Raw genomic sequence first — 13,585 nt, 5'->3', positions numbered from 1 at the left:
GTGCAAAAGTCTTAGGCACATATTTGTCTATAGATAGATAGATAGATAGATACTTTATTCATCCCCATGGGGAAATTCAACTTTTTTCCAATGTCCCATACACTTGTTGTAGCAAAACTAATTACATACAATACTTAACTCAGTAAAAAATATGATATGCATCTAAATCACTATCTCAAAAAGCATTAATAATAGCTTTTAAAAAGTTCTTAAGTCCTGGTGGTAGAATTGTAAAGCCTAATGGCATTGGGGAGTATTGACCTCTTCATCCTGTCTGAGGAGCATTGCATCGATAGTAACCTGTCGCTGAAACTGCTTCTCTGTCTCTGGATGGTGCTATGTAGAGGATGTTCAGAGTTATCCATAATTAACCGTAGCCTACTCAGTGCCCTTCGCTCAGCTACCGATGTTAAACTCTCCAGTACTTTGCCCACGACAGAGCCCGCCTTCCTTACCAGCTTATTAAGACGTGAGGCGTCCCTCTTCTTAATGCTTCCTCCCCAACACGCCACCACAAAGAAGAGGGCGCTCTCCACAACTGACCTATAGAACATCTTCAGCATCTCACTACAGACATTGAATGACGCCAACCTTCTAAGGAAGTACAGTCGACTCTGTGCCTTCCTGCACAAGGCATCTGTATTGGCAGTCCAGTCTAGCTTCTCGTCTAACTGTACTCCCAGATACTTGTAGGTCTTAACCTGCTCCACACATTCTCCATTAATGATCACTGGCTCCATATGAGGCCTAGATCTCCTAAAGTCCACCACCATCTCCTTGGTCTTGGTGATATTGAGACGCAGGTAGTTTGAGTTGCACCATATCACAAAGTCCTGTATCAGTTTCCTATACTCCTCCTCCTGTCCATTCCTGACACACCCCACACACTTTTATTGCACATAAAAGTCAGTACTGTATTTTGTCAATGTGGAGAGGACAGCGAGTCTGTAAATCTGGCGGGAGCAAAGGACGATGGAATGGCGAGGGAGGAGCACCACAGGAGAGGCATAGGACAGGTGGCAGAGAAGGAATGCCAGGGGCAGGTGGTGGCATAGGTGCAGACACACCCAGTCCTCCGACATTTGATTCCAAACGATAGGTTTACTGATCGTAACAGAATCTCTCTCTCGTGTTTCCTGCTCCCTCCCCTCTCCTTTCCTCTTTTCAGAAGCAGCATCGGGTTTATTATCACCTGCATGTGTCGTGAAATTTGTTAACATAGCATCAGCAGTTCAATGCAATACATAATATAGAAGAAAACAATAATAAATCAATCAATCAATCACAGTATATGTATATTGAACCGATTAAAACTCATGCAAAAACAGAAATAATATATATTTAAGAAGTGAGGCAATCTTTCCATTTAAATAAAATCGATCTTCTGGCTATTAATGTCACAAAAGCAATTAAATGACAAGCTGTTGAGGATAAATGACTAGAGTCTATCACTGGTAGTCCAAAGATTGCAGTAATAGGATGAGGTTTTAAATCAACACACAGAACTGCTGAAATAATATCAAAAATACCTTTCCAATATTTTCTTAACAGAGGGCAGGACCAGAACATATGGTGCACCTATCACATTTCAATGGTTTTCCCAAACGATTGCACGTTTAAATTTGGAAAAGGTTAGGAGCAGTACTATGGACCACTCGGTTAAATTTGAAGAAACTTGGAAGCCATTTAGTCAATATTCTCATATGATGTAAGTTGACCCTTTCTGAATTCTTTTTCTCAGTAATTTTTTTTATGGATAGAAGAGTGGAGTTAAACGACAAAATATAATTTTAACCGATGAATTATGGCAGCCCAATCTTTCTTTGTTTTTGGTTAGGTTAGTTTGTTTTAGTTTGTTTTTTTTTCTCTTTTTCTCTTTTTTTATAATTATAATTATCTTTTTCATGGTTAATTACTAAGAGATTGGGAGTTTGGACTCCATTTGTTACTTGGAATATGTGTTTCTGCATGTTAACCATTATTAATGTACTCTTGATTTCTATGTATTAGTATTAATATTGTTTATTGGAAACTTAATAAAAAGATTGAAAAAGAAAGAAGAAGTGAGGTAGTGTTCATAGGTTCAATGTCCATTTAGGAATCAAATGGCGGAGGGGAAGAAGTTGTTCCTCAGTCGTTGAGTATGTGCCTTCAGGGTTCTGTATCTCCTACCTGATGATAATAGTGAGAAGAGTGCTGAGGGTCTTTAATGGTGGACGCTCCCACCCCCCCCATACCAGACAGTGATGCAGCCTGTCAGAATGCTCTCCACGGTACATCTATAAACACTTTTGGGTGTTTTTCTTGACATACCAAATCTCTTCAAACTCCTAATGAAGTATAGTCACTGTTTTGCCTTCTTTATAACTGCATCGATATATTGGGGACAATCTGCAGAGGGTTAGGTCCTCAGAGATCTTGACACCCAGGAACTTGAAATTGCTCACTCTCTCCACTTCTGATCCCTCTATGAGGATTGGTATGTGTTCCTTCATCTTACCCTTCCTGAAGTCCACAATCAGGTCTTTCGTCTTACTGGCGATGAGTGAAATGTTGTTGCTGTGACATCACTGCACTAGTTGGCATATCTCACTCCTGTACGCCCTCTCATCTCCATCTGAGATTCTACCAACAATGGTTGTATCATCAGGACATTTATGGATGGTATTTGAGCTATGCTTAGCCACACAGTCATGTGTATACAGAGAGTAGAGCAGTGGGCTAAGCACACACCCCTGAGGTGCGCCAGTGTCGATCAACAGTGAGAAGGATACGTTATCACCAATCTACACAGATTGCGGTCTTCCGGTAAGGAAGTAGAGAATCCAATTGCAGAGGGAGGAACAAAGTTCCCAGGTTCTGTAACTTCTCAATCAGAATTGTGGGAATGATGGTCTTAAATACTGAGCTATAGTCGATGAACAGCATCCTGACATAGGTGTTTGTACTGTCCATGTGAAGAGCCATTGAGATTGCGTCTGCTGTTGACCTATTGTGGCGATAGGCAAATTGCAGTGGGTCCAGGTCCTTGCTGAGGGAGGAGCTCAGTCTAGTCATGACCAATCTCTCAAAGCATTTCATCACTGTTGATGTGAGTGCTACCGGGCGATAGTCATTAAGGCTGCTCACATTATTCTTCTTAGGCGCTGGTATAATTGTTACCTTTTGAAGCAAGTGGGAACTTCTGCCCATAGCAGTGAGAGGTTGAAAATGTCCTTGAATACTCCCGCCAGTTGGTTCGCACAAGTTTTCAGAGCCTTACCAGCTATTCCGTCGGGGCCTTCCACCTTGCGAGGGGTTTACCCTCTTTAAAGACAGCGTAACATCGGCCTCAGAGACAGAGATCAACCATGATCCCCCTCTCCTTGTGCCCTCCCCACTCTTTGTCCACTATGGAGACCCATATCAGAAACAGGTGCATCATCGCTCACCTATGTATGAAGTTTGACTTTTTGCAGCAGCAGCGGTACATAAAATTACTACCACAGTGTGAAAAAGTCTTAGGCACCCTAGCTATAGATCTGTGCCTAAGACTTCTGCACAGTACAGTACAGCCTTTCCTTGGTTGCATGAGTTTCTTCTGGATGCTCCGGTTTCCTCCCACACTCCACTGGTTAGTTGGTTAATTGGTCATGAATGTCCAGCGATTAGGCTACGATTAAATATGTGGATTGCTGGGCAGTGCAGATTGTTGGGCTGGAAGTGCCTGTTCAGCACTGTATCTATAAATAAAAAATAAATTAAATGAAGTATTTTATTCATATTAACCTGGCCTCTGAGTCATGTTCCATAGTCTCGCTTCACATGGCCCATGGCCTGATCTCCAGTTCAGTGACTTTAGTACTCAATTCCATTCCAATTCTGTAATGAGGGAATGCACTATTTTGCAGACTTTAAACTGAGATGCTGCCCGCTCTTTTAAGTGTTCAGGCAACTCTTTACAACAATAACATAAAAATACAAATTAGTTTTTCATAATTGTATGAAAGATTAGCCTCTTTATTTAAAGATTTGCAGTGAAATGCATTGTTTGCTTTAAAAATCAGTGAGGACTGTGCTGGGCAGTCAAAATAGAATGGCCACAGCTCACTACCTTAACCATACATCTTTGGAATGTGAGAGGAAACCAGGGAACCTGGAGGAAACCTACACAGTCATGGGGAAAAGTATAAACCTCTTGTTGACAGCAGTGGGAATTGAACTCTGATATGTGATCGCTTCATTGGACCACAGTGCATCATGCCACTTCCTATTGAATGCTTTCTTGAAGCCTATGAACATGTGGAGGATGTCCTGTTGACGTTGGTTGTATTTCTTACACAGTACACAGAGGTTGAGCATCTGTTCAGTTGCACTTCCACTTCTGAATCTAGCATGCTCTTTGGCGATTATTTCTTCTGCCTGTGGTTTCAATATGTTCAAGATGACTTTCAACATCACTTTGCTTACATGGCTGATAAAATTTACAGTTCTATAGTTCTGGCACTTGCCTTTCTTGGCGAGAGTGATGATGAGTCTTTTTGTCTGAGGTATTGGCCATTTCCCGGTGTGCCAGATTTGGTTGCAGATATTGGTGAGGATGTCAATCACTGTCTCTCCTCCACGTTTTATCAGATCAGCCAGGGTGTTGTCTATCCCTGCAGCTTTCCCATTCTTCAGCAAACTTATGGCTGCTTCTCCTTCTTCCTGCAGAATTGGAAAGTCACCGTTGTTGGACACGCCCTGGCTTGCGAGTGCACTGGGGTCTCCTCGGGCCACAGTGATGCACTCTGGGCAACAATGAAGGGATACAACATGGAACAAAAGCTGATCCAAACCATCAAGCAGCTTGACACCAAAGGCAGCAGTGCAGTACTTGTTCAAGGCTCATTTGGAGAGTGGTTCCACACATCCGTTAGAGTCTGACAAGGCTCCATCCTTTCACCCACACTGTTCAACAGTTTCCTGGAACTAATAATGGCAGATGCCCTGGAAGACCATATTGGCACAGACAGCATCTGTGTGTCTATATAAAGAATAATTGGTGCACAGCCATGAACATTGTGGATAAACACTGCTGCACAGACTTGGAGCTCCTCGCAGTAAGGTGTAGACTGTTCATTCTCTCCCGAGGGAATTCACAACGATAATAATTACGGCTGTATACGTCCCCCGCAAACTAAAGCTAAGTTAGCATTGGAAAAGCTACATGGCCGCACCAGCAAACAGCTCATGGCTCACCCGGACAGAGTGATCATTGTAGCAGGGGACTTCAATCACACAGATCTTAAACTGATCATGCCAAAATTTTACAAAAATGTGAATTTCCCGACATGAGAAAATAACATACTAGACCAAGTCTACACAAATATTCCAGGAGCATTCAAAGCAACCCCATCTGCACACCTAGGACAATCAGACCATATCTCCCTCACTCTGACCCCAGCTTACAGACCACAGATCTGCAGAGTAAAACCAACCATCAAGGCAGTACATGTGTGGTCTCAGGAAGCCACCTCAATGCTACAGAACTGTTTTGACAACACAGATTGGGGCTTGTTTGCAAAGGGAGCAGACCTGGAGGAATATGTTGGTTCAGTCCTAGGATATATTAAGTTTTGCACAGAAAATGTAATAACACAAAAGACAATTAAGGTGTTTCCCAATCAAAAGCCATAGATTAAGCCAAGGATTGAACAGTTTAAAAAGAAGGCTGTCGTATCCAGCGGGCTGCGTTGGGAGTAGGCAGCAGAGTGAAAGGGCTTTGGCTCCACGGGCTTCGGCGGTAACGGGACGAGGTGAGGCAGTTGTTGATTGCAAAAGGAGGTAGTATGTGTATGAGGCCAGTTTTCTGTGGTCGGTGTCAGATGTGGGAGGTCCTGGAGTCTCCCGGCATCCCAGACGGCCACATCTGCACCCGGTGCATCGAGATGCCACTCCTAAGGGATCGTGTTAGGGAACTAGAGCTGCAGCTCGATGACCTTCATCTGGTCAGGGAGAGTGAGGAGTTGATAGAGAGGAGTTACAGACAGGTGGTCACACTGGGGACAGAGAAATGGGTCACAGTCAGGAGAGGGAAGGGGAAGAGTCAGGTACTAGAGAGTACCACTGCGACTGTACCCCTTGACAATAAGAACTCCTGTTTGTGTACTGTTGGCGGGACAGCCTACCTGGGGGAAGCGACAGTGGCCGTGCCTCTGGCACAGAGTCTGGCCCTGTGGCTCAGAAGGGTAGGGAAAGGAAGAGGAAGGCAGTAGTCACAGGGGACTCTATAGTCAGTGGTTCAGACAGGCGATTCTGTGGACGCAGGAAAGAAACTCGGATGGTAGTTTCCCTCCCAGGCGCCAGGGTCCGGGATGTTTCTGATCGTGTCCAAGATATCCTGCGGTGGGAGGGAGAACATCCAGAGGTTGTGGTATATATTGGTACCAATGACATAGGTAGGAAAAGGGAAGAGGTCCTGAAAGAAGACTACAGGGAGTTAGGAAGGAAGTTGAAAAGCAGGACCTCAAAGGTAGTAATCTCGGGATTACTGCCTGTGCCACACGACAGTGAGAATAGGAATAGAATGAGGTGGAGGATAAATGCGTGGCTGAGGGATTGGAGCAGGGGGCAGGGATTCAGATTTCTGGATCATTGGGACCTCTTTTGGGGCAGGTGTGACCTGTACAAAAAGGATGAGTTGCACTTGAATCCCAGGGGGACCTTTATCCTGGTGGGCAGGTTTGATAGAGCTGTTGGGGAGGGTTTGGCAGGGGGTTGGAAATCAGAATGTGAGGGCAGGGATTAAGGTAGAAGGACAAGGGCATGATGCCAAGAGTTCTGAGTTGATGAGGAAGGACAGGCAGGGGACAGAACATAATTGGAGCCAGTTAAAGGGGTTGAAATGTGTCTATTTCAAAGCTAGGAGTATTAGGAACAAGGAGGATGAACTTAGAGCATGGATTAGTAAGTGGAACTACGATGTTGTGGCCGTTACTGAAACTTGGTTGGAGGAAGGGCAGGATTGGATGATGCAGGTACCGGGGTTTAGGTATTTTATAAGGAATGGGATGGGAGGTAGAAAAGGGGGGAGTGGCATTGCTGGTCAGGGATAGTATCACAGCTATAGAAAGGGAGGATGCTGCAGAAGGAGTGTCCACTGAGTCAGTCTGGGTAGAAGTCAGAAATAGGAAGGGATCAATCACTGTGCTGGGAGTAGTTTATAGGCCCCCAAATAGCCCTTGGGACACCGAGGAGCAGATAAGCAGGCAGATTTTAGAATGGAGCAGGAAACACAGGGTTGTAGTTATGGGTGATTTCAACTTCCTTCATATTGACTGGCACCTCTTGTCTGCAAGGAGGGTAGATGGGGCTGAATTTGTCAGGTGTGTTCAAGAAGGATTCCTGACACAGTATGTGGACTGGCTGATGAGAGGAGAGGCCATACTGGATCTAGTTCTGGGTAATGAACCTGGTCAGGTGACAGACCTGTTGGTGGGGGAGCATTTTGATGAGAGTGACCACAACTCCCTTAGCTTCAGCATAGCTAAGGAAAAAGAAAAAAAAAGATGAAATGGTAAAGTGCTTAACTGGGGAAGGGCTAACTTTGAAGGAATGAGGTAGGAACTAGCGAGAGTAAATTGGAAACAGATGTTCAAAGGGGAAAGCACAGAAGTAATGTGGGAGAAGTTTAGGGATCACTTGAGCTGGGTTCAGGATAGGTTTGTCCCACTGAGGCAAGGAAATAATAGTAGGAAAAGGGAACCGTGGCTGACGAAACATGTGAGGCAATTCGTCAAGAGGAAAAAGGAAGCATATGTTAGATATAAGAAGTAGGAAGTAGGAGGGGCTTATGAGAAATATAGGGTAGCCAGGAAGGAACTAAAGAAAAGACTTAGGAGAGCTCAAAAGGGGCATGAAAAGGCCTTGGCATGTAGGATTAAGGAGAACCCCAAGGCGTTCTATGCGTATGTGAAGAATAAGAGGATGATGAGAATGAAGGTGGGACCAATGAAGGATAAAGAGGACAACATGTGCCTGGATGTGGAGGAGGTTGGGGTGGTCCTAAATGAATACTTTGCTTCAGTTTTCACAAGTGAAAAGGATCTTGATCAGTATGAGGTCAAAGTAGAGCGGGCCTATGTGCTGGACAATGTGGAGATTAAGGAAGAAGAAGTGTTCGATCTTAAAAACATTAAGATTGATAAATCCCCAGGGTCGGATATGATACACCCCAGGTTAACCATATAATATATAACCATATAACAATTACAGCACGGAAACAGGCCATCTCGGCCCTTCTAGTCCATACCGAACGCTTGCTCTCACCTAGTCCCACTGACCCGCACTCAGCCTGTAACCCTCCATTCCTTTCCTGTCCATATACCTATCCAATTTTACTTTAAATGACAATACCGAACCTGCCTCTACCACTTCTACTGGAAGCTCGTTCCACACAGCTAACACTCTCTGAGTAAAGAAATTCCCCCTCGTGTTACCCTTAAACTTTTGCCCCCTAAGTCTCAACTCACGTCCTCTTGTTTGAATCTCCCCTACTCTCAATGGAAAAAGCCTATCCACGTCAACTCTATCTATCCCCCTCATAATTTTAAATACCTCTATCAAGACCCCCTCAACCTTTTACACTCCAAAGAATAAAGACCTAACTTGTTCAACCTTTCCCTGTAACTTAGGTGCTGAAACCCAGGTAGCATTCTAGTAAATCTTCTCTGTACTCTCTCTATTTTGTTGACATCTTTCCTATAATTCGGTGACCAGAACTGTACACAATACTCCAAATTTGGGCTTACCAATGCCTTGTACAATTTTAACATTACATCCCAACTTAATGCTCTGATTTATAAAGGCCAACATACCAAAAGCTTTCTTCACCACCCTATCCACATGAGATTCCACCTTCACGGAACTATGCACCATTATTCCTAGGTCACTCTGTTCTACTGCATTCTTCAATGCCCTACCATTTACCATGTACGTCCTATTTGGATTATTCCTACCAAAATGTAGCACCTCACACTTATCAGCATGTTGTTGTGGGAATTGAGAGAAGAGATCGCAGGAGCATTAGCTATGATCTTTGAATCCTCTTTGGCTGCAGGAGAAGTGCCGGAGGACTGGAGAATGGCAAATGTAGTTCCCTTGTTTAAAAAAGGTAATAGGGAGAAATCTAGGAACTATAGACTGGTGAGTCTTACGTCAATGATATGCAAACTACTGGAAAGGATTCTTAAGGATAAGGTCTACGAGCATTTGGAGAAGTACAGTCCACTCACGGAGAGTCAACATGGCTTTGTGAAGGGAAGATCGTGCCTCACGAGCCTGATTGAGTTTTTTGAAGAGGTAACAAAAGAAATTGATGAGGGTAGGGCAGTGGATGGACTTTACATGGACTTTAGCAAAGCATTTGACAAGGTCCCTCATGAGAGACTCATCCAGAAAGTCATGAGGCATGGGATATGTGAAACCTTGGCTGTTTGGATAAAAAATTGGCTTAAAGGAAGAAAGCAGAGGGTAGTTGTGGAAGGAAAGTATTCTGCCTGGAGGTCGGTGACTAGTGGAGTGTCGCAGGGATCTGTCCTGGGACCCCTGCTATTTGTGATTTTTATAAATGACCTGGATGTAAAGGCAAAAGGATGAGTGAGTAAGTTTTCAGATGACACGAAGGTTGGAGGAGTTGTGGATGGAGCTGCAGGTTGTTGAAGGTTACAAGAGGATATAGACAGGCTGCAGAGTTGGGCAGAAAAATGGCAGATGGAGTTCAATCCGGACAACTGTGAGGTGATGCATTTTGGAAGGACAAACCAGAAGACTGAGTACAGGATTAATGGTCAGTTACTTAAGAGTGTGGATGAATAAAGGGACCTTGGGGTTCAAATCCATACATCCCTCAAGGTTCCTGCACAGGTTGATAGGGTAGTTAAGAAGGCCTATGGGATGCTATGCTTCATTAACAGGGGGATTGAGTTCAAGAGTACAGAGGTCATGTTGCAACTCTACAAATCTCTGGTGAGACCGCACTTAGAGTATTGTGTACAATTCTGGTCACCTCATTATAGGAAGGATGTGGAAGCTATGGAGAGGGTGTAGAGGAGATTTACCCGGATGTTGCCTGGTTTAGAGAACAAGTCATATGAAGCAAGGTTAGCAGAGCTGGGACTTTTCTCTTTGGAGTGTAGAAGAATGAGAGGGGACTTGATAGAGGTCTAGAAGATTATGAGAGGCATAGATAGAGTGGATAGTCAGTACCTGTTTCCCAGAGCCCCAATAGCAAACACCAGAGGGCATATGGACAAAATTAAGGGAGGGAAGTTTAGGGGAGACATCAGGGGTAAGTTTTTTACACAGAGGGTTGTGAGTGCCTGGAATGACTTTCCAGGAATGGTGGTGGAGGCTAAAACATTAGGGGTATTTAAGAGCCTCTTGGCACATGGATGAAAGAAAAATAGAGGGTTATGGGGTAGTGTGGGTTTAGTACTTTTTTAAAAAAGATTATATGTGTCGGCACAACATGGAGGGCTGAAGGGCCTGTTCTGTGCTGTGGTGTTCTATGGTTCTATTGACAGCAATGTGAGGGCGCTACTCAGGGAGCGCGATGCAGCCTTCAGATCAGGAGACAAACACGCCGACAGTGAAGCACGGGGGAATCTCCGCAGGGACATCAGGGATGCAAAGCGCAAGTACAAATTGTGCATTGAAAATCAGTTTGATAACAACAAGCCCCGCCGTATGTGGAAAGGCATCAAGGCGCTGACAGACTACAAAACCAATAATCTGCTGCCAGATGATGACGCCACTCTGCCTGATGTCCTAAACCAGTTCTCTGCCCGCTTTGATACTCGGAGGGAGGAGGCTGATCCACTCATCAACCCACCTGACGATGAGTCCACACTGGTCCTTCAGCAACATCGGGTGAGATCCTCCCTGAGGAAAGTGAATGCGAGTAAGGCAGCTGGCCCAGACGGAGTGCCCGGCCGGGTACTGAAAGCATGTGCCGACCAGCTTGCTGAGGTGTCTACAAGTATATTTAACCTCTCTCTGCAACAAGCTGCTGTTCCAAGGTGCCTTAAAACCTCCACCATCATCACAGCGCCCAAAAAATCAGCTGTGAAGTGCCTGAATGACTACCACCCATAGCACTGATACCTATAGCCATGAAGTGCTTTGAGAGATTTGTGCTCTCACACATTAAGGCTACAATCCCACCTGATCTGGACAAACACCAGTTTGCCTACTGGGCAAACCGCTCCACAGAGGATGCAATCACAACAGCCCTCCATATTGCTCTGACTCACTTAGAGGAACCGACCACTTATGTGAGGATGCTATTTGTGGACTTCAGTTCTTTCTGCATTTAACACAGTCATCCCCCATAAACTGGTCAGCAAACTGAACACTCTTGGCCTTGGTTCCTCCCTGTGCTCATGGGTCATGGACTTTCTCACAGACCGACCACAGCAAGTCAGAGTTGGTAAGCACACCTCCACCACCCTCATCTTAAAAACAGGCACCCCGCAGGGCTGTGTGCTGAGCGCTATGCTCTACACACTCTTCACACATGACTGCACCCCCATCTACACCTCCAACTCCATAATTAAATTTGCAGACGATACCACAGTGCTTGGCCTGATCTCGGACGAGGATGAAACAGCCTACAGGCTTGAGGTGGATCATCTGATGGAGTGATGTAAGGACAATGACCAACACTTCTAGACCAAAAGAGATGATCATTGACTTCAGGAGCTCAAAGGACAGAGTACACCCCCCCCCCCCCCCATATACATGGAGAGGTAGTGGAAAGTGTGGAAAACCTAAAGTTCATTGGAGTTATGTTGTCAAAGCAGCTGACATGGACCACAAACACCTCGCTGCTTGTAAAAAAGGCACAAGACTCTTCTTCCTCAGAAAGCTGAAACAGGCCAAACTCCCACAAAAGCTGTTGCTTAACTTCTACAGAAGCACAATTGAAACCATCCTGACCAACAGTGTCACAGTGTGGTGTGCCAGCTGCATAGCCACTGGCGCTCCCAGGACTGGACACCATCTATTCCAGCAGACTCAGGAGGAAAGCAATCAGCATAACTAGAGACACCACACACCCCAGCCACTCCCTGTTTGACCCGCTGCTGTCCAGCAAAAGGTTCAGGACACTAAAAGCCAGAACAAATAGACTGAGGAACAGCTTCTACCCCAGAGCTGTGGCCTCCATCACACCACTCCCACAGAACAATGACTGAAACTGTGAGCACACACATGCCCACACAAGGACTTCAAATACTTGCACTAACGGCATTTTGTGCATTACTGTGATATTCTGGTGCTGCTGCAACTTATTTTCTGCTAGTTATTTATTTAATACTGTTATGCTATTACTGTCTTGTTTTTATCTACCATTTTATTTAATTGCCTGAGAAGAAGCCAAACAGAGTTTCATTGTATCTATGTATAATGACAATAAAGATTTCATTCATTCATTCGTTCAAATCATAACCAACCTCAGGTTCGCTGATGACATTGATGGGCCGGCAGGAAGTGAGGATGAACTGGCATGCCCTGTGAACTGTCTGGATGATACATCTACCAGAAATGGCAGAAACATCAGAGCAGAGAAAACAAAACTGATGAGCAACAGTGAGGAGCCAATCACAACAAAAATCACAGTCAGTGGACAAGAACTAGAGACTGTCAAATGGTTCAAATATCTTGGCGCCATCATCAACCAAGAAGGACCAAAGCCCAAAGTCCTTGCAGGGACAGCTCAAACAACAGCAGCGCTGGCTAAAACCAATCTGGAGAGACAATAACATCACTCTCAGGTCCTGCATGCTCTTGTGCTCTCCATCCTCTTGTCTACATGCAAATCATGGACTTTGACGGCAGAACTGCAAAAGAAGATCCAGGCAGTAGAAGTGAGATGCTTCTGGATCCCCTGCAGTTTGCCTACCGGGCAAATAGGTCAGTAGACGATGCAGTCAACCTGGGACTGCACTATATCCTGCAACATCTGGATCGTCCTGGGACCTATGCTCGGATGCTGTTTGTGGATTTCAGTTCGGCGTTTAACACCATCGTCCCTCATACCCTCTGCTCCAAATTGTCTCACCTTACTGTGCCACCTGACCTCTGTGATTAGACTTACAGCTTCCTGACCAACAGAAGTCAGCAGGTAAGGATGGGACAGGTCACCTCGGATATTCGAATCACCAACACCGGCGCCCCCCAGGGGTGTGTCCTCTCTCCACTGCTGTTCTCCCTCTACACCAATGACTGCATCTCCTCCAACCCCTATGTGAAGCTTTTGAAGTTTGCAGACGACACTACTGTCATCGGACTCATCCAGAACAGTGATGAGTCTGCATATCGACAGCAGGTGGACCAACTGGCGCTCTGGCGCAGTTGGAACAATCTGGAGCTGAACACGCTCAAGACAAAGGAGATGATAGTGGATTTCAGGAGACATCCCCCCGCTATGTCTCCCCTCACAGTCCTCAGCAGCCCTGTGTCCACCGTGGAGAACTTCAGGTTCCTGGGAACCACCATCTCTCAGGATCTGAAGTGGGAGCAGAACATCAGCTCCATCCTGAAGAAGGCCCAGCAGCAGATGTAT

Source organism: Hemitrygon akajei, chromosome 4, assembly GCF_048418815.1.
Source record: "Hemitrygon akajei chromosome 4, sHemAka1.3, whole genome shotgun sequence".
NCBI classification, from domain to species: domain Eukaryota; kingdom Metazoa; phylum Chordata; class Chondrichthyes; order Myliobatiformes; family Dasyatidae; genus Hemitrygon; species Hemitrygon akajei.
This window is presented reverse-complemented; position numbering follows the sequence as displayed.